The sequence below is a fragment of the Columba livia genome, chromosome 22 (genome assembly GCF_036013475.1).
Source record: "Columba livia isolate bColLiv1 breed racing homer chromosome 22, bColLiv1.pat.W.v2, whole genome shotgun sequence".
NCBI classification, from domain to species: domain Eukaryota; kingdom Metazoa; phylum Chordata; class Aves; order Columbiformes; family Columbidae; genus Columba; species Columba livia.
The window spans coordinates 1,278,241-1,306,024 of NC_088623.1; the positions used below are offsets into that span (position 1 = coordinate 1,278,241).

At 47.4% G+C, this 27,784-nt stretch overlaps 1 pseudogene; it reads right to left on the reverse strand.

Annotated features, from left to right (window-relative positions):
* Positions 1-11,761: 11,761 nt before the first annotated feature.
* Positions 11,762-27,719, reverse strand: LOC135576032 (olfactory receptor 14A16-like; annotated as a pseudogene).
* Positions 27,720-27,784: the final 65 nt, after the last annotated feature.

Here is a 27,784-nt window from a genome sequence, read left to right on the forward strand (position 1 = left end):
CCTGCACCTTGTCCTTGTACAGAGCGCTCACTACTGGTGACCACATCCTACTATCAGTACTGGGCTGTGTGTCATCCCCTGCCCTCTACAAGACTCATGACCTGGGACATCTGTCTCCAGTGGCAGACACACTAGGGACTCCTCCGTCATCTACAGGAATCATTTCAGTCGTGTCCTGGGTACAGTTCTGTGGCCCCAGCAGAGTTGACCACTTCTGTGATCTACCACATCACTGGAGCTCTCATGCAGTGACACCGTGACACTCAGGCTCTCTCCATTCCCATTCTCCTCTTCCTGTTCACATGGTTATTTTCTGTGTGTATCAGATCTCTGTAGGCAGGCAGAAAACATTCTCCATCTGTTCCTTTCTCCTCACCAATGCTGCTGTTTTCTACAACACCTTCATCCTTGTCTCTGTGATGCCCAGAACAACCCTTTTGAATAGTTTAACAAAGCCCATCCTCATGCTCCTTTTCAATCCCCCCATCTACAGCCTGAGGACCAGAAAGTTTGCAGAGGGGAAGACACTTAAAAAATGCTCAGGAAAGCTGTGAGTGGCACAGAGGCCCCATTGGAGTCACGGGCACACAGGAAGAATTCACTTCTGTTTCTCTTCCAAACGGTGCCTGATGAGCTAGACAGGTGTTTACTGTGCCCCTGGCACTCCTCTGGAACTGTGAGATATGGAGAAAACTTTTGGTGTAGGAAGAGCCAGTGAGGTGCTATTAGAGCTGGCTGCAGTCATTGTGAGATCTCTCTCAAACATCTTGGAAAAATCCAGAGAGATCAGGAAGATTCCAAGATCCTCAGAAAAGGCAAATAACAAATGCAGCTTCCAGAAGGACAAGAAAGAAGACTGGGACTATTACGTGTAGATCAGCTTCAGCTCAGTCCCTGGGGAGGTGATGAGGCAAATGCTCTTGCAGCCATCTCCAGGCCATTGAAGGACAAGCAAGGGATGGCTGAGGCCATTGAAGGACAAGAATGGGATGGCTGAAACCGTGTGAGATGAGAAAGAAGGGCATGTTGTGTACCTGGACTTTTGCCAGTCCTTGAATGTGGTATCCCAAAGTCTTAGAGCAGGTTTCTGATGTCTGAGCTGAAGATCTGGGTGATGCAATGGGTGGAAAGTTGGCTGGCTGATCAAGAACAAATGCCATCAGCTGTACTGATGGAGCCAGATACTATCAGCATCCCTCAGTGACCACAAAAATTGCACAGAAATGGCTTAAGAGCCTAGCATTCTGGAAATTAAGACTTTTTCAGCTATTACTTAGAGATGTTTGTTTGTTTGCTTGTTTGTTTGCTTGTTTCTTTGTTTGTTTCTTAGTTTGTTTCTTCTGCATAGGTTTGTATAAAATTTACATTTTAGGCTTGATTCAGTTGTCCTCACAGAGGTCTCCACTGCCTCCAAGATACTCTGGGTAACTGACGCACCCAGGTGGGAAAGATAAGCCAGGATCCCTTCTGGTTCATGCGCTGGTTTGCAGGCACAGTACCTCTGGGGTGGTGCAGGGCTTGACCTTCCTCCAGTGCTGCTGGGTGGGCTGTGAAGAGGCCTCTCCAGCACAGAAGTACAATGAGTCCCTTTGGGTGCTGGCTGAGAGGTCACTTCTGACTGGTCAGCACAGGGGACAGAGACACTCTGAGGTCATGAGGGTCATCAGAAAGCTTCCCCCAACAAGATGACACATGTAGGGAGGTCAGGAGGAACCTGTGCAAGAGAGATGGGAGATTTGGGGGAAGGGAGGGAGACTTTGCCAAAAGAGATGAAAAAAAGGTAAAATGGGTTTTGGTGATGTTCTTGTGAAAACACAGACTGTGAAAACATTTCTGTTTAGCCTCTTGTCGTGGTTTAGCCCGAGCTAGCAATCACAACCACGATAGCTGCTCGGTCACTCCCACCCCCCACCCCCAAATGGGGGAGAGAATCAAAAGCGAAGGGAGAAACTCCTGGATTGAGATAAACACAGTTTAATAAAATAACAAAATAATACTAATATACCACCACGGCTAATAACACATATAAAATGGAAAATGGAATATAAAATAAGATACTCAATGCAATTCCTCACAAGCTCCGCCCGCACCAAGCAGCCGGTCCAAGAAAAAGAGAGAGCAGCCTGGTCGTGAACACCTGATCCCAGGGGAAGAGGGAAAAGTGCAGAAAGGCCCAGAGGTCGTTGCAAAATGGTAAAATGGCAAAAGTACAAACCAAAACAAACTCCCAAATGGAACTCCACTGAAACACAGTAGAACTGAAACAGGTCTCAATCTCTGCATCCAGAAAACCCTGCCCTCCTTCAGCATGAAGCCTGATGCTAATGGCACGGAATATTCTCATTGGTCAGTCTGGCTGTCAGTCAAGCTCTGTCCCATCCATGCTTCCCTTCCCAGCTGCTTCGCACCTGTGGGCACAAAGCTCAGAAAGACCTTGGCTCCCAGACAGCAACTAAGATAATAGGCTCTTGTATTCTCTTTGTTCCACTTCAAAACCACTGGAAAGTTACTTGGAGAAAAACATTATCTCTGTCCCGGGGTGTTATCTGATTTTTCCCAAACTAAATCCAAACAATGACCGTGCTGTTTGCAAAAAAGTTTCTAACTGCATGAAGAAAATTAACTCAGTTTCAGTCAAACCGACACAATGAGATTTGAGCAACCTTTTCTAGATGAAGACGTGGGTCAGGGGGGCTGGAACTAGATGATCTTTAAGGTTTCTTCCAACCCAAACCATTCTGTGATTCTAAGGGAAGAGGGAGATGTGTTCCCTTATCCTCTCCACAAGATAGAATACCTACCCCAACACAGTAAAGACATCAATACCAGGGCAAAGAGTGTAGACTTTGTTTGTATTAACATGTTCCCAAGCTCAGCAAAATCAGGAGATAAGTAGCACAGACAGAAAACTCAGTGACCTGCGCAGACACTCTCCACCAAATAGCTACTGTAACTGTAGCACCATTAATACAAAACTGCCCTTGTCTCATGCCCCACGTTGGGCACAAAAAGGAAGGTAGTGGGTTAACCTGGCTGCCACATTTTAGTTTCCACCAAACCACACAATCACTCCGCTGCTCGAGAGGACACGGGGAAGAAAAACTCATTGTTTGAGATAAAGGCAGTTTAATAAAGAAAAGCACAGACCGCCTGTGGAAGCAAAAGCATTTATTCTCTGCTTGCCATCAGCAGGTGATGTCCAACTCTTTCCTGGGAAACTGGGCATCAGTTCATGTAGCAGTTGCTTCAGAAGACAAATGCCTTAATTATGAATTCTTCCTGCACACCTCGGCCCTTCTCATGGCTTTACTTGCTGAGCATCACAAGAGGACAAGCAAGCTCCAGCTGGTCTCACTATACTGACTGACTCCCATGGTCATGGGGAACCTGAGAACATTCCCTGCTGTCATCAGGGGAAGACTCAGAGGGGAAGACACCACAACACCATTCGGGTTTCCACTCTCCTGCATGGGAGTTCAGGAGGTCTCAGGTCTGACCTCTCCTCACAGCACGTTCAGCTGTGGAGTGAGACCACGTTGCTCAAGGCTTTACCATGTGGGGGCTGGAAAACATCCAAGGGCAGAGACAGCACAACAAAGCTGGGGAAGCTGCGCCAATGCTTTGATGCCTTCACGGAGAAGAATATTATCCTCCTGCCAAGCATGGCCATGACAAGACTGGCTCCACCTTCTGGAAAAACCTCCCCGCAGGGACAGAGAGGCTGTTACAAGGTGCCCAAAGCCTTCTCTTCTCCAGGCTGAACAAGGCCCTTTCCCTCAGTTTCTCCTCCCAGCAAGTGTCCCAGTCCCTGAGCATCTTAGCAGCCCTCCACTGACCTCTCTCCCAGTTATCAACATCTTCAGGGGTTAGTGTATGCTAGGTGCAGGACCTGCCCTTTGTCCTTCTCTGTCGTGATGTTCCTGACAGGACAACCCTCCTGCCTATGAGGTTTCCCAGTTTAACATCATCAACAAATGTGGTGAGAGTTGTCTCCTCAAGGTCACAGATTATCAAAGTATTAAACTGCCCAGGTCTCAGCAGAGTCCCCTGTGCTGCCCCACAAGCCCCCAGTAAGTCCCAGTGGTCTCGAGGTTGGGCATGAGACCCCTTCACCACTGCTCTGTCAGCCTGATATCCAACTGTTTTCACCCATCTGTTTGTCAACCCATCCGACTGTAATGGCCTACCTTGGGTACAAGAACATTGAGGGACACCATGCCAAGAGCCTTGCTGAAGCTGAGGTGAATGACATTCACTGTTTTGCCCTCACGCAGGAAAGCAGTTACTTCATCATGAAGGCAATCAAGTTTGTGAGACATTAATTACCCTTGCTAAGTCCATGCTGATGGCTTTTTCTCTTTTAGGTGTCCAGAAATGTCGCCCAAGAGAACCCATTGGACAGGTCACTCCTCACCAAAGTGTTCTTGTGCAGCTTGTGGTTCCCTCGCTGGCACTTTTGGCTGCAACATTGGGTTTTTCTCACTCACAAGAGACCTCTACCAATCCTGTGACCTTTCAAAAGGGATGTTCCAAAGATGTGTTGATCTCCTGCAACATCCTTGTCACTATTGCGCCTGTTATATGGTGAATTTAGTTTCTGTGATCTTTCACCTATTTTCACCTGTCCTGATATAATGACTCTTTCTAAAGTCCCATTTTCAGTTGCAGACTCTCTAGACAAAGGCTCTTTCCATTATTCTCTAGTTTTCTCCTTCTCTTTATTCATTCAGCTTCCGCTCAGCTTGTCAGCTGCTGTTTTGAACTTCAGGTAGTTAAATGTTTGCCTGTTTTGCAGTAGCCTAATTGTCTCCTTTGTCAACTCTTTAATTATGTTTGTATCTTTATTCTTTTATCTGCTTACCTAAAACATTTCTTATAAGATTATCCCTTGTTGAAAGACAACCTCATTAGGGGCAGCTTGTACTTAACTTATGGTGGAGGAGTGTGTTTTATTATTTTTAAAGCCTAATTGTGCTTCACTTCTCTTTGTTTGTAATTAGGAAAAATCATGCGGTGCCTCTGTGTAGCCAGCTTTCTAGGAAGAGCATTTGGGAGATGATGCAAAGGAGCTGTAACATCCAGCTGCAGAGAAATGTGGACAAATCTGATGTAAGGAAAAGTGGGAAAAAGTCCCAGGGGGCAACGGGAGAAAGGGTAAGGTTGGGCAGGTGAGGAGGAGCGTTGTCCATACCATGTTGGGCCTCAAGGGACTGCTTTTCCTACCTGTCCAGACCTACTGAGGAGACATTCTGGATCATTATCAACCAGAGAACGCTACTATCACCTCTTCACTGAACTGAAAAGGAACATAATATGCCCTTCAAAATACAGAATAATTTCTGCTAGGTGCATTTTGAAATCTTCCTTCTTTGCTACATTATGAAACAGCTCAAATTAGTTGTAGTGTCTTGAAGACTTGAAGAAAATTACAGGAAGGGAAATAGTTCATTAATACTTTCTGTATTTTAATGAGCTCCATGGTATATTTGGCCCTTAGTCCATGAACTACAGATACCAAGAGGAGACTGAACAAATCGCTCAAGAGGTGGAAGTCAGAAGAGCAACTCAAAGTACCTTGAAGCATTGATTGACCCCACTGGGGGTCATTATTGACAAAGCCTCTCCATGGACTCGTTAGAGAAGATAATTGAAGGTTGTGATTGCAGGCAGGAAAAGGCACTGTACAGGTCGTTCTGCTATGGAGAAAATCCTTGGTTTGTTTTACCAGCTAAAGGCCAAACCCTGACCCCAGGCCGTGGGAAGGCAGATCCCTCATGCGTGGCTCAGGGCTCTTCCTGGAGCAGTGGGGTGTGAGTTTGAGCAAGGCCAAGTGTAGGAAACTGTACAACCCCTCCTGGCTTCCCCAGAAAGTGGCAATGAGAAATCAAAGTCCAGAGCCTCAAAACAGAGTTTAGGCTGGTAGGTCTCAGAGACAGATACAACTGCCATAGCCAGGGGGACAAAGACCTTGGCCCTGTGTGGCCTTTCAGCCTCACCAGAGCAATCTCTACTTCAGGTTACTTATACTGTCCCCTTCAGGCACCTTTGTCCCTTCAGGCTGTTGACATCCATCTTGCTTTCCTACCTAGCTCTCATCCCAGCATTTCCTACTTTCACTGATGTCTCTCCACCCTCACTGCTCTTTCCTTGAAGCCCAAAGCCATGGGCTGATCCAGACTCCCTCTGCGTGATCTCTTGTACCACAGCACTGCCCTTGGACTGAGATGTGTTTTTCTGAACCTCCAATCTGAACCTTCCAAGTTGGACTTTGTGGAGGTTTCCTTCTCTTCCTACTACAAAGAAAAGCTCCGTTATCTCTGAAACCACCCTTCAAGCAGTTGCAGGCTACTGCTACAGTGCCCTGAGCCTCCATTCACCAGGCTCAAGAAGCCCAGGTTTCTCTGTCTCTCTCAAAGGCCCCAAACCCCATCCTGGCAGATCTCTGGAGCTTCTCTAGTCCCTCTCCATTCCTCCAGAACAGGGAGTCCCACACCCAGACACACTAGCCCAGATGTGGACACCGCAGCGTTGATTCAAAGGGGGCGATAATTCCGTTGTTTGTTTGGCCACACTCCTCCTAACGCAGCCCCACATGCCCTTGGCCTTACTCATGGTGAGCATGCACCACTGGCTCGTATGGCATCCCTCGTAATGCCCAGCCCCTTCTGCTCAGAATCACTCCTGAGCAGTTCAGGTCCCAGCCTGCCCTCATGTGTGGGGTTATTCTGCCCCCCGTAAAGAACCGGCAGCTTCTCCTTGTAAAATTTCATGAGGTTTTTATTGCTCAATCCCAGAGTTTCTCAAGGTTCTCCTGGAGTGAAGCTCTGCTTTGCCAGCTGTTAATGAGTCCGTATAGATGGCCTATCAGATTTGTGGTGCCCCTGACAAGATCAGAGTGTCAGGCATCACAAGGCACTCCAGATGATTGAAGGAGGTACTAGTTTAATTGAATAGCCGACCAAGGGAGAAATCCCCATGGTCAAAAGCTGAGAAAGACTGAATGAGAATACAAAGGAAGCCAAACTCAGGCCAGGGAGGATATCTTGCTGGTATCCAAGAAGATATGGGAGGCTGTTTTTATGTCTTCCCAAAGACTCATCCTCTCCTGGCTTTTCACTTTTGAAGCAAAGGTACACAATGGGCAGCATTAGTAGGAGTGTGGCCAACCAGACAAAAGAGTTGTCATCCCCCTTGACTCAGCACTGCCAGATGGTTGAGGGAGGTCATCCTTCTTCTCTACTCAGCACTTCTACAGTTTGTCTCGCTCACTTCCCACAGGGTTTTCTAGCCCCTCCACATCTTCCAGCAGTCCTGCTTTGTCTTCTTGTGAAAAACATATCCAGGAGGCCATTCCCACCATGTTGGATCAGGGAATACCTTCTACTTTCCCTTAAACCAAAGACTTCTAGCAGAGGTCCATGGTATTCAAAGTAACTACCAGGGCCTAAAATTGTGAGGCTTTCTCCAGCTGTCTAAGGGACAACTCATCCTCTTCCTAACCTTCATCAGGAGGTTCAGTGATCCTGACCAGAACACCATTGTACATGGAGAGTTAGAGGTCCACATAACAGTAAACTAGAGTAGACCCGGGGCTGTGCCCATGTACAGCTTGGCCTTCAGTCTGTGTTGTGCTGAGCACACAGTTCTGTGAGTTGCAGGATAGACTGGGTTGCAACAGAGAAGTCTGCAGGAAGCTCCCACCTGCTGCCAGTGATTAGGCCAACTGCATGTCCTTATCTTTATGTAAACCTGCAGCAACAAATTCACATGTGAAGAGCCTCTTTTAGGGCCAGTAGAAATGATTCTTTGATTTCTTTCCTTGTAAGAAAACAAAGTGATCAGTGAAGCAAAATGGAATAACCCTTCTGGAGATGAGTTCTGCAAGATGAGCTGCACCAGCTGACCAGGCAAAAGTAACCTCACCAGGATCTTCCAAGCCACGTGCCGTTCAACTCCAGAGACAGAACTGACCTCACAGCCACCTTCACAGTCCCATGCTGCCTGCTGGAGCAGCAGTTTCTAAGGCACAGCTGAGCTCACCACAGCATTCTCACCCATCTCCTCCTTTTGGTTTACAAGCTGATGAGATACAGGTCACCCCACATTCCTTTTCCCACACCATGAGGCTGCTCTGGGACCTCATGTCCTGCCCGCAAGGTGCCAATCAGCCTAAGTCCAGGTTAGGAAAGGGACTGAAGGTGAGGGATTGAGAGCATGGGGAGGAGGGCTTTGGGTGTTAGGCTTTCAGGCTAGGGATTCAGGATTAGAGCTCACCTTCCAGGGTCCAGGATTAGGCAAAGGTTTAGCAGGAGGGTTTGGAGCTCTGCTGAGGGTGTCTGGTTAGTGTTTAGGGTATAGGCAGGCTTTGCGTGTTAGGGTTTTGTCAGGTCTTGGGTCAGGGCTAGGATGAAGGCCAGCATTTTCATGTGAGGGGTAAGTAAGGACAAAGGTAAGGTAAGTGTGAGGGGTTAAGGGTTTGGGCTTTGTTTTAGAGGTAAGGTTTGAGGTTAAGGGTTAGAGTAATGGATTCCTTTCAAGGTGAGGGGGAGCATTTAGGAAAAAGCTGAAACCTTTGCAGAAAAAAACTCAAGACAATCACTGAAAAAGTCTTCATTTCCAGCATGCTTAGTTTTTTTTATGAATTTTAAGATTTTCATTATTTTTTATTAACAGCACTAAGGCCATGTACCAGCAGTTGATCATGTTCTCTTGATTTATGTGAATAATTTTAGGCATCCACTTATGAAAACAAATTTTGTTCTGCATTTAGAGTGTAACATTCTCTCTATGTACTCTGTTTCACTGGCTTTTCTCCATCCTCTCCCTTTTCTGTCTTCAAAGAGCTCTCCAAGGGAAAGATTCCTTGCATCATAGAATAACTCAGATTGGAAGAGACCTGGATGTCATCCTGACTGTGCTGCTTGAGGCAGGTGAACTCGATGGGGTAGATGAAGGGCTCCCCGCAGTTTGCCTTTATCCACAAGGGACCATAAGGTGAGCTCTGTTCCATCATACAGGCAGATAATGAAGATGTTCACAGGTGTTGGCTCAAGTGCTGGTCACTGAGGGATGCCAACAGTGACTGGCTGCCAGGAGGAGTCCATTCTACTGATGGCATCTGGGCCTGACCATCCAGCCAAACTGCCACACATGTTGTCATCTTTATTTTCCATCCATATGTCACCAATATGGCTATGGTAGAGCATGTCAAAGGCCTTGTTAAAGTCCAGGTACACAACATTCCCTGCTTTCCCCTCCCATGCAGGTTCTGCACTCTTTTTTGTTTCCTTCAAGTGCCTGGAGATGTCTGGAAGAGCATTTGCCCCATCACTTGCCCAGGGACTGAGGTGAAGCTACCCAGCCTGTAATTCTACAAATCATCTTCCTTTTTAACTTACTTGAAGACAATTTTGATATTTCATTTCTCAGAGGACCATGGAACCTCCCTGATAGCCACAACTTTTCTGAGGTGTTTGAGAGACAGAGGCACCAGCCAGGTCCACCAGCAACTCTCTGCCCCTTCCCACACCAAAGGCTCTCTCTATATCCTGGCCTTCCAGGTGAGTTTCTGGGACACAGCAAATGCTGTCCAGATCCTCTGGGCCTGTTCAGAAGGCAACGGGAGGTCAGCAACTCTGATGGTCTCTGTGTGAACCTCAAAGCTTTCTTAAAATTCTTTCTCAGTGTTCCACTTCTGCTCAACCTTCCTGGTTCTTGGGCTGCAGGTTGAGCAGGGATGTGAGGATGGTGTAGGAAAAAGGCTTTGTCGAACTGTCTCAGGAGTGCTGTTCTGGCATCATGCAGTCAAGCATGAGGTGCTGTAGAAAACAGTGGCACTGGTGAGGTGAAAGGGCCAGGCGGAGAACGTCTTCTGCCTGTCTACTCCAGGGTGAAGAGCAGAGATGCATTCACAGGATGCCTATGTGAATGGGAGGGGAAAACTGGCTCTAAAATGGTGATTAAGAAAACATGAGTGTCACAGTATTACTGCAGGAGATCTCCAGCAATGAAGCAGAATCACAGAAGTTGTCGGCTCCATTGGGGTCGCAGAACTCTGGGGCAAGAATGAAATGTAGGGAATAGAAATCCCCATAGCCAAGGCGCATCTGCCTTCTGGAGACAGACCATCCAGTGCATGACTCTTGCATTCAGGTGGTTTATTGGGGAAGTTACTCTCAACATGAAATGACCTCAATACACTGTTCCACAAGCCTCCATGGCCCCCTCAGCAATCACTGATGGCATTTATGCTCATTCAGGTTCATCTCTCCCAACACATGATGTGCATGCTCATATCTTGCCTCAATGCAAGCCTGGACTTCTGACCTAGTCACTCGGTGTCCTTCCATGGAGGGAAGAACAACCTCTCTCAGCTGTGATGAGAGGACAATGACCTACAAGGGGGTTGCAAGGGGCTGGTCTGTGACAATTGCCCTGGGGTAGGTGCCTCAAGTTGTCCAGGAGCGTGGGGACAGACCAGACCCTGCTCTGATGGTCTTTCATGTCTCTCCCAGGAGGCCTGGCTGTGTGAGAACATTGCTGTGTGCCCCCACCATGCACACTCACACACTTCATCTTTTCACGGGTGTTTTCCTCTCTGGGGCACTTTCCAGCCCAGTTCCTCACCAGCTCTCCCCACATCCTGCTCTCACTCCAGCCCAGCAGGAAAGCCCAGTCTGGGCAGGCCCTGTAGAGTGAGATGGAAGAAACAGGTCAGTGACAGTGTTTCTCTGGCCGCCACGCTCAGGATGTCCCGATGCCCGGCAGCCTTCAGCACCCTGTGCCAGCCCCGCTCCCCAGGACAGCATCGAGTCCTGGCCTTGGGGCTCTCCAGGCAGCTCCTGCTGCCCCATGGACAGGGCAGCCTGCCCCAAACTGGCACCCATGGCAGAAAAGGGTTTCTTTTTCCGTGCCTGCACACACACGGTGCCCTGCTCTTCTCCTGGGACATCCCATCTCCCCACAGAGCCTTTTCCCAGGGAGAGCACATCTGCACTGGCCTGGCCAGATGTTCCTGCACCCTGTTTCCACACTCCCCACAGCCCCCGAGCTGGGTCTTTTGCTCTGTGCAGTGAGTGAGCTGTGATGCCCAGGCTGTGGTGACTCTGCAGGGACATACTGGTCAGGTTGAGAGACAGACCCAGCTGATGTTGGTCACTGTCACTGTGATCGCCTCCCACACGAGCTCTGAGGTGGCCATGGAGGGTGCTCAGAGCTGCCCTGCCTTATCCACCATCTGCCTGGGTGCTGGACACCAACAACCCAAACCTGAACCACCAGATCTAAGTGCCTTGAAAGCCATACTGGGACCCTGATCTCATCCCACTGAGCCCACAGAAAACACAGAAAACAAAGCCTTTTGAGAGTCTATTCCTTACACATATTCTTGAGAGCAACTCTGGAAGAAGACCTAAGCCTTCGAGCACTGTGCTAAGGAGATTCCCTTGCTGATGGAGATGCTGTTCTGGAGGCAGCTCTGTCACAGAAGTGCGCATTGCCTGTCCCTGCCTGTGGTCACAGGACTGACACGCAGCGGGACTGTAACCAAGGGTCAGGAGTGCGCAGATCTTACACCAACACAAGGGCTCACAGGAGAGTGGGGAAGTGGAAGGAGAACAGCTCTGGAAAGGAAAAGGCTGGTGCTCCTTGGGAGAGCTGCTGTGCTGAGACTGTTTCCCTTCAGCTCTGCACACACACACTTTGTATTCAGCTTCACAAAGGTCTCAGAGGAAGGATCTCAGACAGATAATTCAGTGCAGGGTTCTTTAATTTTTAAAAAAACACAGAGAGCGTGGCTTCTCATTTACACAGTCTGTGACTCAAACTATAAATGTAGACAGTGAATTAGAAGTGGAATGAAAAAAGGCATTACTTTGTGGGCAATATTATCACAGTTAAAATAAAGCAAAACCAAATAAGCCTCCCCCAACTTCAAAACCCATCAAAAACTACAAGATATACAAAAGAGAGTCTGGGCCTGTAATGAGTTCTATATCATGAGTGATGTGCAGAAGACAGGAAGTTTATTGCTTTTGAAAAGCATCCAGCCATTAGTTTCCTCAGGGCATCCTTGAGCTCCTGGTTCCTCATGCTGTAGATGAGGGGGTTCACTGCTGGAGGAACCACCGAGTACAGAAATGACACTGCCAGGTCCAGAAATGGGGAGGAGATGGAGGGGGGCTTCAGGTAGGCTAATGCACCAGTGCTGACAAACAGGGAGACCACAGCCAGGTGAGGGAGGCACGTGGAAAAGGCTTTGTGCCGTCCCTGCTCAGAGGGGATCCTCAGCACGGCCCTGAAGATCTGCACATAGGACAGCACAATGAACACAAAACAGACAAAGACTACTAAGACACTAACCATGATAACCCCAAATTCCCTGAGGTAGGAATGTGTGCAGGAGAGCTTAAGGATCTGGGGGATTTCACAGAAGAACTGGTCCAGGGAACTGCCTTGGCAAAGTGGTATTGAAAATGCATTGGCTGTGTTCAGAAGAGCATGGAGAAACCCACTGGCCCAGGCAGCTGCTGCCATGTGGACACAAGCTCTGCTGCCCAGGAGGGTCCCGTAGTGCAGGGGTTTGCAGATGGCAACGTAGCGGTCGTAAGACATGATGGTGAGAAGATAAAACTCTGCTGCAATAAGAAAGAGAAACAAAAAGAGCTGTGCAGCACATCCTTCATAAGAGATGGCCCTGGTGTCCCAGAGGGAATTGGCCATGGATTTGGGGACAGTGGTGGAGATGGAGCCCAGGTCAATGACAGAGAGGTTGAAGAGGAAGAAGTACATGGGGGTGTGCAGGTGCTGGTCACAGGCTATGGTGATGATGATGAGGCCGTTGCCCAGGAAGGCAGCCAGGTAGATGCCCAGGAAGAGCCAGAAGTGCAAGAGCTGCAGCTCCCGTGTGTCTGTGAATGCCAGGAGGAGGAACTGGGTGATGGAGCTGCTGTTGGACATTTGCTGCCTCTGGACATGTGCACCTGTTCACAGAGGAAAAGACAGTGACAGATCAGGGTGCAATTTTTCTGAATAAAACCTGTGCTATTTCTCCAGGAACTGCATCCAACTTAGTCTTATGTTTCAGGAAGAATTTTGGTAGGTGTCTGTCCTGAGCTCTGGTTGGTGCTACCTGATGGTGTCACTGGGAGCAGGGGCTCTGCTGTGGGCTCTGCAGGATTCAGTCTGGCTCTGCAGCTACAGGTAATAGGAACACGGACTGATCTCAGGTTAAATCACTTTTAATATCAAAGAGCTTTTCAGAATTCTCACTCCGTGAGGATTGGGTTTTGTGTGTGTATTCATTTCTGATTGCCCCACCACACCTGAGTGGTGCTCTGAAGGCAGAAGTTATTGACATTTCTGTTCCCTTAAAGTGAAACCTTTTCAGACGTGAGCGGCAATGGGACTGATTCTTAGTGCAGGGTGAGAAGATCTGCTCTGTCCATCAGTCCTGGTCCAGCTGCCCTGTTCTGGCAGCTCTTTGAGCTGGAGGACAGAGGACAGTCATCCCTGGATGTTCCTCCTAGGAGAAACTGCACCCTGCTGAGAGCAGAGGAGCCCAGTTTCCAAGTGCAGATCTCCAATATCCTCACCCTGTCTCCAGACTCCCTTTCCAGCCAAGGACACGAGAGCTCATCTCAGTTTCCCAAATGCAGCCGCACGCTCATATTTCTGTGGCCTTATTGTCTCCACAGCTTTATGCTGGGCTCCCCGGTATTGCAACAGCTGCAATGAAAAGCTGTGTCCTTTTCACTGTCCTAAACATGGGGTTCCATGGAGTGAGAGTCAGCTTTTTCCCCACCCATGAGCCCTGTGGGGTCCAGAGCCCCACAGGGAAGATGATTCCTTAGTCACTTTCCTCCCATGGACACATCTGCATGAGAGGGCCCACAGGGTGAGTGTCTGAGCTGCAGCTGAAACCCCCATCCCCACAGAGCCTCCAAACAACAGCAGCAGCAGTGTGGGCAGGTGGTGAAAAAAAGAGAAATCCCACATTATTTCTGCCAAGGGAGCCAAAGGTAGGGGGGATGGGGGGACAGACGGACATGCAGGACAGTCTCCTTTGCTGGGGGTTTGGCTGCAGGTGACTCATACCATGGACCCTGTGGTCTTGATGGCGGAGGCTCTTCTGGGTGGGAGGGGAGAACAGGGTTTGCTCCTGGGAAGGTATCTGAACCACAGGGATGGCAGGAAGCTGCCTGAAACCCCTTCCAAGGGCATTTCTGGTAGCAGCTCCCTGTTCTTCCCTGCCCATGTCTCTGCCACCTGAAGCTGTCCCTGCTTCTTTGTCCCCAGGTGTCCTTTCCGCCAGGGCTCACAGACCCCATCCTACCCTCTGTGTGCTCAGCTCTGTCCTGCAGACACCTCCTGGGAACAGGACATTGTCAGTGTTTGGAAGTCCCACAGAACATCTCAGATAACCCTGAGGACACCACAAAGATGGTGTTTGTATGCTGAGGTGGATAAAAGGACTTTAAAGCTTCTTTGCCAAGCTACAGCTCTCCCAGTTCAATATTCCAGGAGTCACAGTTCCCTGTACAAACCTGACAACTGCATCACCATGCAACCTGACACCTTGTCACAGCAGCAAACTGAAAGCACAGACTCCAGAAAGTGCCTTTCCCCTTCAGGCAGCCCTTACTTTGACCTTCCTCTTAAAAAAAACCCTCAGAAACATCCTGCTCTCAAGCATGTTCTTCTCCATACTGCAGAAACTGTGAGAGCTGTCCTGCCATATCCTGTCAGCCATGGGATGTAACAGCTTTAGGTGATGGCTCTGGCAATCCCATCTTGCAGAGTTTTGCAGCCACAGACTTAACCAGGTCAAGAGCTGTGCAGATCTTGCTTCTAGTGAGCTCTCAGTATCTTCCAAATCCAGGCTACCTTATACCTCTTGTTTCCTCGCTCCTCTGCCCTCGGTGCTGCAGGCAGAGCCCTCAGCCCTGCTGCGTGTGCAGAGGAGCTGCTCCTGGGCAGAGCTGGCTCTCTGCAGCGCTGCCGCTTCCGTGAGCTCCCTGTGTCCCAGGAGCCCAGCCCAGCCCAGCAGCACAGGAGCAGCCCATGATGTCCCTTTCTCTGTCCCCTCTGGGCTCCCTCCAGGTGTCCCTGGGGCTCCAGGGGAATCTGCTGTGAAACAGGCTAAAGGCATCACTTATTTTCCCTCCCTCTGTCCCGTCCCAAGAGATGGGATGAGGGATGAGTTAACTCCAGACGTGACCGGCGCCCTGAGTCAACAGATGAGACCAAGTGTGAGTTAACTCTGGGTTAATTCTGCGCAGTTATGTGAAGTGAGTGACAGACAATCACCTCTGGGGTTCAATTCACTTGTGAGTTTTACTAAAAGTCCTTGTTGGAATATTGGTTACAGTGAATGGTGACTTGGCAAAAGTATAACAGAATTTATCAACACATTAACAGCTAAAATCCTACTACGAGCGGTGTATTGGGAACCATCAGTAGCTATAATATGAAATCTAACCAGAAATCAGCAGCAGAGCTTAGAGATGGTGTTATCCTTATATGTTTAAAAGGGAAAGAGAGTGGTAGAGAAGGAAGGAAAACTAAGGTATAAGGGAGAGAGAAAGAGAGTAATCTATACATATATATGGAAGGAGAGGCAAAGAAATGGGGGTATAGGAAAAAGGAGAGAAGGAAAGAGCAGAGAGTAAGGAAGAAAGAAAAGAGTGAGGGATCCAGTCTCTTACGGCCCCGCAGTGTGGATGACAGGACTTGTACGATGATGTGTAGCCTCGGTGTTCCACAGCAAGGATGCTGGGGTCAGGAGCGCAGCGTCCCCCGATGTCTGGTTCAGAGTGAGGGTCCTCAGCGTGCTGGATTCTCTTGGTGAGGCCGAGCTGGTATTCCCTTCGGTGAGACCAGTAGGCTGGTATTCCCTTGGTGGGGCCGAGCTGGTATTCCCTTGATGAAAACTGGACAGGCCCTTAGGTGAGACTGGTATTCCCCCCAACCATGCTGTTTTTGGTGGGTTTTTTATAGCTCCCAGAGTAGAGGAAAGTCTGGAGGGGGAAAGTGGTGATTGCAAAAGAGGGACAAGTCTGGACAAGTCCTGGGCCACGTTGAGGGGTCTCCGCTTTGCCCCTTGTGTCGTGCAGAAATCAGGGGGAAGTGTTGACTGCAAAAGATGAACAAGTTTTGACAAGCCCTGGGCCATGTTAAAAGGGTCTCAACTTTTCCCCTTTGTTTGCTGAGCTGGGCATATCAGGAGATGGGGCTATGTGCCCTCCAGCACATCCTCCATGTCTGGTCGGTCAGCCGGTCTGATCTGTCGCTCGTTAGCTCGTCGTTGATGTGTAGATTGCAGTTCCCCCTGCTCTGATGTGCCTTCTCCTGGCTGAACTAGTCACAATGTTTTCAGCCATGATCCTTATCAATGCTCAACACCCTCACCTGGGGAACCACACTTATTTCCAGTTGTGTCATTTCTCCTGTCAGAGAAGGTTCTGGAATCGCCTTTTCACTGTCCCATCATTAGTCAGGAGACCCTGAGAGGGTCAGGGAGGGATCTCCTTTACCACAGCTAAGGGAAGGGATCCAGCTTAGTAAATTGCAGCATCTCATCCTGGGTATAAACCCAGGATGCCCTGGGGCTAGAAGGGGACTCAGCTCCCTCCTATGCTTATGTTAAAGAAAGGTTTTCTCCCTAGGTTTCCTGAAGCAGAGACTCAGGCAGGGATTCCAGAAATTCTTCTTAAATAAATAATTTATTTGTAAAGTAGAGAGCAGCTCAATCTGGGACCTCCAAAAGAGGGACCCCAAGCAAAGAAAACCCTTGCAATCTAAGATTCCTACCCATCACACAGCAATTTGGGCTGATTGTAGAATTAGAGTCTGATCCCCAGGGGATCCATCCCCCTAGAGGGCAGTGGGGGGAAAGAAGCTCCAGGCACAGATTATATCCATCCAGATCACACATATTCATTACATTTGAAATAAATCCTTTGCATATGCCTTACATTCCTTTATTATTTGGCTTGTAAGCTGTTATTTGGCTTGTAACCTGGCAAGTCCTTTTTGCTAACAATTTGGTGGCTCAACTCTTAATCAAGTTGACTGTACTTTGTTCCAGCCTGATAAAGGAACAACTGGCCTCATGATCAAACATGAACCTGTGGGCATTATAGTCCCTGGACCATGCACAAGGATATTAAACTGGTTTAAACCAATATATCAACCAAGTGCAAAAAAGGATGCATGTACTTGTGGTTTGACTGGCAGACAACTACTTCACACTATAAATATGAGCAGCCCTAATAAGATGTCAAGCTCTCCCTCTATAGCAGCTGGCTGCACAGTGGTCATCTCCCCTTGAGGCGGGACGCCTCTCAAGGTTACTCCTTGAGGCTAACACCTTCTACTTGTTTAGAATGGGACAGAACAGTCACCACAGAAAAACATAAAATACACAATCTGGGTGCAGAAACATAATGATTAGGCTATTGTGCTCAAGCTACACTAGCTGTTTATTTGAAGAATGGAAAAATATGAAGTAGCTGTTACTCCAAAATGAGTGCAGCAAAAAAATTTCAAGTCTGACTTCGAATTACTTTAAAAGTGAACTTCTTTAACTCTTCCCTTCTCTCCGCTCCCCCCAAAATGGAGAGAAATGCTTCAGAAAACTGGATTTAAGATAAGAACTCTCATTGTTCTTTCCAGTTTCAGAAACTAGAGTGGAAAGAGCCCAAACTCTGACAAAAAAAAAAAGAAATCAGGGTTCAAATAATGTGAATCTAGCTTTCTGAAAAATGGGGTTTACTCTGGTAAACAGGCCTTCAAGGATGTGAGTACAGGAATGGGTTCACTAGCAGCATCACATCCAAGGCTACACTTATTGTCTGAACTGGTGTTGAAGTGGAAATGAAAAGGAATAGTAAAACCAACAGTGATATTCATCTTATCAACCTGAGGCTCTCTATACCTCTTAAGTTACGGCAGTTGCCTAAGAGCACTTTAAATCCAAATGGAAACAGGAAGTATTGTGATGTTTTAATTCACACACACAGTTTTAAAACTTTCTATAAGATTAAATTACTCATAACTTGTAAGTTATTATTTCTCTTCATTGACTAGTTGTGGATATCTGTGGACATGCTGTCAGTGCCTGGAGTGCACAACAAATCTCTCCAGCCTCTTGCCAGAAAGTGATTCTATCTCCCACAGCACATCTGACGCATGGCATTCATGTGGGGTTTGAATGAGGCCCTGCCAAAGGTCTGTCTACAATCTTGATGATTTTCATGTCCTACCCCTATATTATAATTTCCATCCTAAAGATCCAGTCTTTCAAGAGCAGGTACAAAGACTTTTCTACCTGTGTCTCCCACTTGATAGCTGTCATGGTCTTCTATGGAATAGCTTTTTTCATGTGTCTGCAGCCTAGTTCAAAATATCCTGTCAATCAGGACAAGATCATCTGTTTTCTAAGCCTTGGCAAACCCTGTTCTGAATCTTTTGATCTGCAGCCTGAGGAAGAAAGAGATGAAAGAGGCTTTCAGAAGGACTGTACAAAGGAAGTTTTCTTCTCTCTGAATTGAAATGTTGGGTCAGGCTTTCCAGGAGTGTACAGGTTTGATTGCATCAAAATTGACATTAACATCTTTGAACGAATTATGTATGTGAATTGCTTCCAGAAAAGGGCCTCAAGAAGCCAGTTCCTTTCCAGCAGCTTATTTGTGCTAAACCTAACTTCTAGATGATTCTAGATAAAACCAGTGCCCAGCACTCTTTGGTTGGAGACCTAACCTTCTGAGGGTTTGATATACTTTACCCTTTCAGACTGAGGGAGTTATCTGAAGGAGACAGGCAAAACTTAATAGTTGTACAATTCTCTAGGAACTAATCTTATCGAGCTGACTTATTATTGTATTGCCCTTCTTCCTGGCACTCCTTGGATCTCTTCCTAACCCCCTTCTCCTTCCTATGGTGGCTGTCACTGGACAACTCCCTCTCCTGCTTTTCTCCAGGATCTTTGTGAGAAACTCCAGTCAGTCAATCTCATCCAGTTGTGTCCATCTATCAGAATGGAGAAATTCTGTGGTTGGCACAACTCCCTGCGGTTCTGAAGAACCCATTCTTAGACTTCCAGTGTTTGCAGTATATTTTATGCTCTTGAAAAATCTCTTAACAGGAACATCTCCTCACCATATGTACTTGGCCAAAATCTGGTGATTTAAGCTTTCCTTTAGAAAGCTTTTCCCAAGGCAGGTTACTAAGATTACTCTCAGTCCCACTGTCTTCCCATGTACACGTGCCCAGCCCCAGGGGACAAGAGGGAGCTGAGAGTAGCAAGTTAATCTCGTGTGCAACATTGTGTAATGAGACATATGCAAGTGCAGGAAAGTAGAGTATACATGGGCAGACTTATCAATGGTGGCATAACAGAGATCTTGGAAGTTTCTGGATCGCTGCTGGGGCTGCATTGTGAGCACTTCTGCACAATGGGTGGAAAGGGACATTGTCTCGAGCGCAGTATAGACTCTTGAGGGAAACCACTCATTACTGATTTCCACTTGTCCATTGAGTCATTGACTATAACTTTTTGGACTCAGCCATTTAGCCATTTCTTTATCCATCTAACAGTCCATCCATCAAATCCATTTCTCTGTAGCACAGGATACACTGTCCCGCATCATGCAGATCATTAATGAAGATGCTAAACAGGACTGGACTCAGTATTGGCCACTCAGGTACACAACTAGTTGCTGGCCTCCAGCTGGGCTTTGTGCCACTGATCACCACCCTCTGGGCTTAGCCATTCAGCCAGTTTTCAACCGACCTTAGTGTCTGCTCATCCAGTCCATCCTTCATCAGTTTCTCTCTGAGGAGCTTTTAGGACACAATGTTGAAAGCCTTCCTGAAGACAAGGTAAACAATAAACTTCTACAATTAAAAGGCTGGGTTGGTAGATGGTGGAAGAGCAGTGGATATTAAGTTTTTCAAGAACTACTTGCCTTTTGTGAATCTATGCTGACTATATAATGTCTTCATATTCCTCCCAGGTCACCCGTTTCTGGTCTCACCTTCTGAATACTCCCTTTTTATGTTTGAGTTTTGCCAGAAGCTCTCTGTTCATCAATGCAGCCTCCTGGAATTTTTGTCTGTCTTTCTACTTGTCAGGATGGACCACTTTTGAGCTTGGAGGAGGTGATCTTTGAATATTAACCAACTTTCTTGGGCCCCTCTTCCCTCCAGGGCCTTATTCTGTGGAATTCTTCCAAGCAGATCCCTGAAGAAGCCAAAGTCTCCTCTCCTGAAGTCCAGGTTTGTGATACTGCTTTTTCCCCTGCTCTTTCCTCTCAGGATCCTGAGCTCCACTGTCTCATAGTTACTGCAGCAAAGGCTGCATCCCCAAAGAGCCATTCCCTGTTTGTAAGCATGAGACACAGCAGAACACTTCTCCTCATTGGCATCTCAGTCATTTATGTCAGGAAGTTATTACTGATCCCCTCCAGGAACCTGAGTTAATCATGCCCGGCTGTGTTGTTCCTCCAGCAGATACAGGAGTGGTGGAGTCCCCTATGAGCACCACGGCCTGCAAATGCGAGGCTGCTCCTACCTGTCCTCCACTTGTTCTTCCTGGTCAGGTGTCCTATAGCAGACACTCAATACAATGTTGTTCTTACCTGTCCTCTCTTTAATTGTAACCCATAAGCTCTCAGTTGGCTCATCATCCATTCCCAGGCAGAGCTCCCTGCACTTCAGCTGCTTCCTCACATCCCTCCTTGTCTTCCTATCCTGTCCTTCCTAAAGAGCCTGTATCCCTCTATCGCAACACCCCAATCATGTGAGCAATCCTGCCATGTGTCCATGATCCCAACAAGATCATAACCATGGAAATGCACACCTATTTCTAATTCCTCAGTTCTAATTCCTCTGTGATGCTTGCATTACTGTACAAACTCATGATCTATTTGTCATAATGGACACTGGTTTGAAAAATTTCTCTGAAGGTTTCTTTAGTGTTAAGCAAGAAACACAGCAGAAGTGACATCAGATACCTCATCACTAAAGGTAGAAAAGGGGAAAGCAAAACTGTTGGTGATCAGTTCACAACTTCGAACAATGATGATGACATCTGTGTGGGAAACATGGTAGATTGGTGCAACATTTTGTGGGAAGTAGAGCTCTGAGAAAGCTGAAACACACCCCACATAAACACCCACACCCTCACACCGACACGCATGGTGTAAGCAGGGGTAGAGGAATATAGACAGTACCCCAACGGAGCTGGAATTTGGAAAGCCTAAAGCTGAGCTGGAGGTGGAACTACTGAGGGATGTGAAGGACAACAGAAAGGGTTTCCAGTAGTCTGTGGGCAACAAAAGGAAGGCTAAGGGGCATGTGTGCCCATTGCTGAATGAGGCAGGGGATGTAGTGACAAGTGACTTGGAAAAAGCTGACTTCTACTCACTGACTTCTTGGCTTCGGGCTTTACCAATGTGATCTGCCCTGAGGTCCTTGTGCATCGTGACAGAGTCTTTGGAAGAGAAATATTGTCCGCAGTAGGGAACATACAGTTACAGACTGTCCAAACCCCCACTTCTTTCTTTATCACACAACTCTGGCACAGTCTGGACCAGGTCCGTAGTGGGAGAAAAAGTGATTGCCCCACAAAGGCCAGAACTCTCATAGCATGTGGGATATGCCACCCCTCGTTTGTCACTGTGGTCTGCTTCTCTGACGCAGTGTGTCACCAGTGTGTGTCACCAGTGTGTGTCAGAACACTTCAGCCTCCACCAGTTCATACAGTGTGTCACAGAGGCACCCTGAGGTTAAACCGGTGAGAAAGAGGGTTATAGCACTCCAAAAGTGACTTGAATACAGGTTCGGATATCAGTTGAGGAAAATTATTAAGGGGCAGCAACTAATACAACAGGAGGTCCATAGTGTGCATACATATGGTATCACCAAAAACAATGCCAGAGCCGCCCCTGAGTCTGGGAAGAGTCCACACTTGCCTGAACATGGTGTGGGATTACTGTAAAGGGATACACGTACTTGTATTGAGTACAGAAAGTGTACACTTGAAATCCTGCAAGGGTAAATTTATAATACACTTGCAATCCTGTGAGGAGAAATACATGGGCAAATGTGCACGGAAAGTTACACGTGCTTACGTGGAAGCACGGGAGGAAAATACACTGGTGATTCTGTGAGGATTGACTTATACATGTGCTCGTATTGAGCATGGAAAGTATGCGTGCAAATGTGCACGGAAAGTAGATACACTCGCAATCCTGCAAGGATTAATTTTACTCACACACATGGTGGCAAGGCAAGTGTAGTCTCCATTGCGGGAGGGGCTCTCGGCGGCAGCATCTCGCTTGTGCTCCAAGAGATCTGCGACAATGGGCGGAACCTCGACGAGAGTCCCATTTTTATAGCCTGATCAGATCTGCCTGTGGGCATTCCAGAAGCTTCTCTGCACCCCCACCCTGGCTGTGTGTGCCCCTGAAGCCTCCAAACATCCCCCACACTGGCCGCGGGTGCCCAGCGGCTCCTGGCGCCTCGGCGCTCCCTTCTCCTAACGGCCCTGGGCAGGGGCTCCGGGGCCAAACAAAAGAAGCTGTTGGCCTCAAACAGCACAGAGAGAGGGAGATGTGTCTACTCCTTCCATAGCGAAGGAGGGAGGAGGAGACAGGGGGGTTTGCATTCTGCCACACGGTGGAAAATATATATGAAAGATGATCCATGTAAAAAACTCACTTGTGAAGATCTTGAGGAGAAGCATTCCCTGAGCTGCTAAACTCATAGTTTTGGGGTGACATTTCTACTTTTGTGTGACCCTCTACTCTTATTAATTCTCTAACTATGTCTGTGACCTGCTATCCTGCTGAGACAGAGTTAATTTTCTTCATAGCGGATTGTACGGCGCTGTGTTTTGGATTTGTGCTGAAAACATTGGTGATAGTGCAGGGATGGTTTAGTTCCTGCTGAGCAGAGCTTACAGAGTCAAGGCCTTGCTGCTCCTCACACTGACCCACCAGCACATGGGTTGGGTGCACAAGGAGCTGGGAGGGGACACACCTGGGACAGCTGACCCCACCTGACTGAAGGGATATTCCCGACCATAGGACATCATGCTCAGCAATAAAAGCTGGAGGAGGAAGAAGGAGACAGAGGACATTGAGGCGTATTGCCTTTGTCTTCCCAAGTCACCATTACGCGTGGTGGAGCCTGGCTTTCCTAGAGATAGTTGAACACCCACCTACCAATGGGAAATAGTGAATGAATCCCTTGTTTTGCTTTGTTTGCATGTGCAGCTTTTGCTTTACCTATAAAACTGTCTTTGTCTCAATCCACAAGTTTTCTTACTTTTACACTTCTGGTTCTCTCCTTCATCCCACCATGGGGGAGTGAATGAGCGGCTGCATGGTGCTTAGTTGCCAGCTGGGGTTAAACCATGACACCTGCCCACCCAAACAATAGTCTCTCAGTAAGCAGACACAACTATCATTATTTCTTTGGTTTACCTCACATTCTACTTCAAAAGGTAAAACTGAAAGGGGAGAACTCTTTATAGGCAATGATATAGCTAGAATTTCCCTAAAGACATGAGAATCCCTGTGTGAGGTAGACATCTGAGCAATTTCTCCTGGAGACAGCCTCCCACGGCACCAACATTTCCTCTCTCCAGCATTTTGTCATCTTGAGGGCTGGGGTCTCTCTCCTATAGGGTTGGTCAGTGTTTTGAAAATCCCAGACAAGTGCATGGAGGAAGTTTCCACCACAGCTCCTGTTGGGTGCACCAAGACACTCCACCACACAAGCCATGGTCTCATAATGACTCACAAAGAAACACAGAGTGCTGAGAAGGGAGGGAAGTTCACAGCTTTGAGCAGGACTTAGCCCTGCCAGGCACAGGGTGGACATGAGCAATGGTTGGGGAGGCTCCAAGGAGGAAGTTACATAATACAAGAAGGAGGTATAGACTTATGTCAATACACAAGTCAATTGTTAAAGAAATGTTTAATTAGGTGGATGACCTAAAGGAAATTACATTACTGGAAAAGGGAGTAGTGGAATTTGGATAATAAGCAATAATACTTTTATTATTAAAATACAGAATAAACACAATTATAATAGAACTGTTAGATATAGTATATAGTTAGAGTTCCAATACCTTTTTTAGGACATGGGATGGGCTGAGGTACTCCATGCCACCTGTACCTTGGGCTTCAATGGCTAGAGCTGCTTTCAGGTCTCCAAACCCGCTGGTGATATTTGAAGAGCTACACAGATACTAGACCTGACATTCTTTACTGAGAGGTTACTCAAACACTGAAACAGGTTTCCTGGAGAGATGGTCAATGCCCCAGGCCTGTCAGTGTTTAAGAGGCATTTGGACAATGCCCTGAATAACACACTTTAACTTTTGGTCAGCCCTGAAGTGGGCAGGCAGTTGAACTAGATGATCATTGTAGGTCCCTTCCACTTGAAATATTCTATTCTATTCTATTCTATTCTATTCTATTCTATTCTATTCTATTCTATTCTATTCTATTCTATTCTATTCTATTCTATTCTATTCTATTCTATTCTACTCTATTCTATTCTATTCTATCCATAGTAGCTGAAGCTCCATGTAGCAATGACTTAGAGATGCTGGACATGCACTAGTCCATGATACCCTGTGGAAAGCCTCTGAGGGTGCTACAGGATACAGCCAATATAATTGTGTGACTACTCCCTAACATCTCTGGAAAGCAGTGGTACCTTGCGAGGTTCCTGGTGACTGGTAAAAAAAAAAAAAAAAAAAAAATAAAAGCTAATGTGATGCTCATCTTCAAAAAAATGGGAGGAAAGAAGGATCCAGGGAGTTACAAGGCAGTCAGTCTCACCCTTGGTCCACAGGAGGGTCATGGGTTCTGTCCTCCCAGAAGCCACTGGCAGGTACATGAAGGACAAGAAGGAGGCTGGAAACAGAGTGGATTGACCAAAGGCAAACTGTGGCTGAGCAACACGATTGTCCCCTAAGGTGAAATGTTTAGTTCTGTTGCTTGAGGGAAAGCAGTGCTTGTGAACCTCGCCCCCTTCATAACACTTCCAACACAATATCCTGGATGAAAATCTCAGGTTAAAAGGGGTAGATAGGTGTGCTGCAACGTGGGTGAAAGCAAGGTCAACCTAGTGGTTGATCTAAGTTTTAGTGGTGGTCACTTTGGAGTTGTGTTCCCCAGGGGCCGATAATGGAGCTAACACTGCTTGCATGTTCATGCGCAGAATGGAGACTGGACACAGTGCATCTTCAGTTTGTTAGCAGAGAAAAGCAAACTGAGGAGTGAATGGTTAAAATACTGGAGGTAGGGTGGCATATGGGACCCATACAAGCTGCCAGTTACCTGGCAGACACTGTCAAAAACCAGATGAAATTCATCAAAACTGAATGTAAAGTCCTACTTTTTTCCTGGTACGGTATAGCCTCATGCAGCAAGGCAGGCTGAGGACTGACTGCCCAAGGGGCAGCTCTGTGGAAAGGGAGCTGGAGACCCTGGTGAACAAGAAGTTGAACATGAATTAGCAGATGCACTTTTAGCAATGAATCTCAGTGTGGGCTTCACTAATAAGAGGGTAGCCAGCTGACTGAGGGGAGTGATGGTTCCTCTCTACCTGCCACCTGTGTTGCTGCATCTCAACACTAAAACCCATGGTGGGCCACTGTCACGGTCCAGGGGAAGGGGTTATTGTTCTGTCAACTCTAAGGCACTGAGGATGCAAAAAACGTGGCTTCAAGGGAAAAACCCCAAACCTTTTAACATCTACTTTGCTTAGAGCAGAAATCTGTGCACCGGTGTTGATTAAAAAGGTTACAAGTGCACACTTAGGACTCACTATAGCTGTGATCAACAAATCTTCCCCCTTTGTGCATGAGAGCTGTCGGATATAAATCCACCCTCCACCCTCACTACTAGGGAATGGAGGTTCTAGTTTCCCTGTTTCTGGGAGAGACTCTGAAAGTCCCCTTATGAGGGAGTTATCATGTCAGGATTCACCAGCAGCATCCTTGGGGATTCACATTCAGGAATCAATTTTCTTTAATGTATAATTTGCAAGCAGGCTGCTTTGTGTACACTTTCTAGCAATTGATCAGGTGTGCCAGTGATTGCTAGGGGTTCTCTCCCAGTTAGGGATACACGCCACATGTAGTCTGTTTTAGATTCTTTAGGGAGGCGACCATACTCCTTTTTCAGTTCGGTCGGCTCAGTGGCAGTGTAAGGTGTTTGCTTAGTTGTAATGTGAGGGTCAGTATGTTCCTCATTGATTTGATTTACTTGTCAGGTACTTTTCTTGTCTAGCTCCCGCTCCCTCAGCACTCCTGTGTTTATTAAACATTCTTTTAGAGCAGCTTTTAAGGAGTGGTTTTCTTCCCTCTCTTTTTCTAATTGTTGTTCTAAACTGAAGGTAGTTTTTTGCAAAACCTGCACCAGATTTTCAAGGGATTCTATAATTTTGCCTTCATTACTGCGTCGCATAAAGCGATCTTCTATTGCTGCTACTAGGCTGCCTCCTAGAACAGTGCAGACAACAGTTTTATCCTTATTTGATCTAAACTTAGACTTAGTCTGCAAAGAAACCACTCGGTCCACTACATTTTGCAAATTAGCCCAATTGACACAGGCCCAGTTTTCTCCGGGTACGGAGGGTTGGGCTCCATACTTTGCTAAAAGCGTGTAGAATGTGTCCCGGTCTTTTGCTAACCAAAAATCTTGATTGTCAGCTTTTCCAGTCATTCTTATTACAAAGGGGTGATACACACTCTAGGAAGGCACAACTTAGTTACACAAAGCCACAGCAACTGCTGCGTCACCCTTCTCTTTCCCGAGTGGTTGAAGGGGCCAAAAATCTGCTACGGGGAGGCACAACTTAGTTACAAACACACAAGATTGCCCTTTCACTCTCCCTAGCAGACAATTCTCATCAACATGAGAGCAACACCCCTTTTGCACTTTGAGATCTTTTGGTTTGATTCCGAGAGACAGAGGCCTCTCACTATTTACACTCCTCTCTTTCCCAGTATTCCATCCTCATCGCCAATTAAATGCCACAGTCCATTCAGCGATGGACTCATGATGGTTCTTTTACCTTGATCTCAGAACGCAAAATTAAGGTGACCAAAATGCCAAGGGGTTATGATTCAATCAAGCAGCACGCGATAGAGAGAGTAAGAAAGAGAAAGGGGAGAGAAACGGGGAAAAGTAAAGGTAAAGATGAGAAATGAGGTTGCGTTTATCACCAGTCCAGTTCCAAAGGCGCCCCTCTGGTCTCCGGTCCCATGGAGTCCTGCTGGTCCTCCGTCGTGGTTCGGGATCCTCTGGCGGGAAGATCTTCAACGGTGTCCATTCTGGAGTCACCTTTTATGCTTCTTCACCCCTCCTTGCTCCCATTGTTTTAGGCCAGTTTCACAACCCAGGCTTGTACTGCGCAGGCTCGAAAGACTCACACTTTGTTTTGCCAACGCTTACGTGTCCAGCATTCAGGGGTCTTTCTCTGGTCCATTGGGTGACCTCAGGACCCTTGGCGAGCTTCTGGGCATGCTCCTTTTCGTTGTCCATTGTTTGGGGGAGCAGGTGAGGGACACGTGTAACTGAGACTGCAGGTGAGAACACATCTTCTGAACGTCAGCTGTTGTCCCTGGGTCGAAGAGACTCTCATAACAATCACTTTCAGGAGGCTGGGGCTGGTTTGGCTGAAGCAGCAGGCAAAGTCCACACAGCAGCCATTGTTAGTAGCAGCCCCCCAGAATTGGAGAAACAGTGCAACACAATGC